The sequence below is a fragment of the Sorex fumeus genome, unplaced genomic scaffold (assembly GCF_029834395.1).
Source record: "Sorex fumeus unplaced genomic scaffold, SorFum_2.1 ptg000033l, whole genome shotgun sequence".
NCBI lineage: Eukaryota > Metazoa > Chordata > Mammalia > Eulipotyphla > Soricidae > Sorex > Sorex fumeus.
Window position 1 is genome coordinate 18,251,028 of NW_026606090.1, and position 1,217 is coordinate 18,252,244.

At 42.0% G+C, this 1,217-nt stretch overlaps 1 pseudogene; it reads right to left on the reverse strand.

Moving 5' to 3' along the window:
* Positions 1 to 508: 508 nt before the first annotated feature.
* LOC130026227 (uncharacterized) lies at positions 509 to 685 on the reverse strand (annotated as a pseudogene).
* Positions 686 to 1,217: the final 532 nt, after the last annotated feature.

Genomic DNA, 1,217 nt, shown 5'->3' on the forward strand with positions numbered 1-1,217 from the left:
ATATTGAATACACCACAGGGATCTTGCCAGGCTCTGCTGTGTGGGCGAGATACTCTTGGTAGCTTGCTACATGAGTCTGTAGCTAGGGGTACAGTTTCTCATGAAGTTGCATATGAGGGAGCTGCTAGGCAGTTTCAACTAGGGTGGAGTTAAACTAAGACATAAAAAAATGGGTTTTGTTCCCACATGAACTTACACGCAAAGTCTACTAAAGAGATTTTTAGAGAAGAGAGAATTCTAAGGTCAAAGGATAGAGGAAATTATGATTTGGTAAGCTTTAATCCTTAATCATGGTATCTAACTGGGATGAGGTTTCAGAATTCGGAAGACAGATTCAGCACTTGGTTATTTTCCCCCTGTGGTTTAATTTTGAGAGATATTTATTAGAAAATTGGCCTCCCTTTCATATGATTAACATTATAAATAGGGGAAGTATAATGGATATTTTCATAGAGAGTATCATAATGTATGGGAATTTGGAGGAATCTATAAGAATATTTGTTATTACAGAGAGTGGATCCTATGTTCCCAGTGTGTTGTAGAACTGGGACCCACTTGGGCTGTGTAGGCAATAAGTATTAGTCTCAAGTTATTTTCTCATGAGGAGGAATTTGCAGTCCTTATTATATTCACTGATAAGAACAGATACTACACTTGATCTTAGCGAGAGCACAGCGGTAGGGAGTTTGCCGTGCACACAGCCAACATGGCCGACCCGAGTTCGATTCCTCCGCCCCTCTCAAACAGCCCGGCAAGCTACCGAGTGTATTTTGCCCACACGGCAGAGCCTGGCAAGCCACCCTTGATGTATTCAATATGCCAAACATAGTAACAACAAAATCTCCAATGGAGACGTTACTGGGCCCGCTTGAGCAAATCGATGAACAACGGGAGGGCCTTTACTTTACTTTTCTATTATATTCACTAGTTGTCATGCTGTTCCCCTCTTCCATGCTCCAAGGCATCTCCCTTCCCTCCAGGGTTTAAGTGAGTAGTGTATCCAACTTGTTGGGCCCAGGATCTTGTTAGAGCTTTCTCTGTACCATATACTAAGGTGGAGAGAAGGGTAAGAGGATGTTCCGTAAAGATGCTAAGCGTAAGTCTGATCTGTCTCTCTATATCTTGACAAGCACCAAATCATCTGGCAAGTAAGTTTATGACATTCCTAGTTTGGAGTTGGGGTTTCACATATTGTCAATATGTTTAGGGAACCTGCT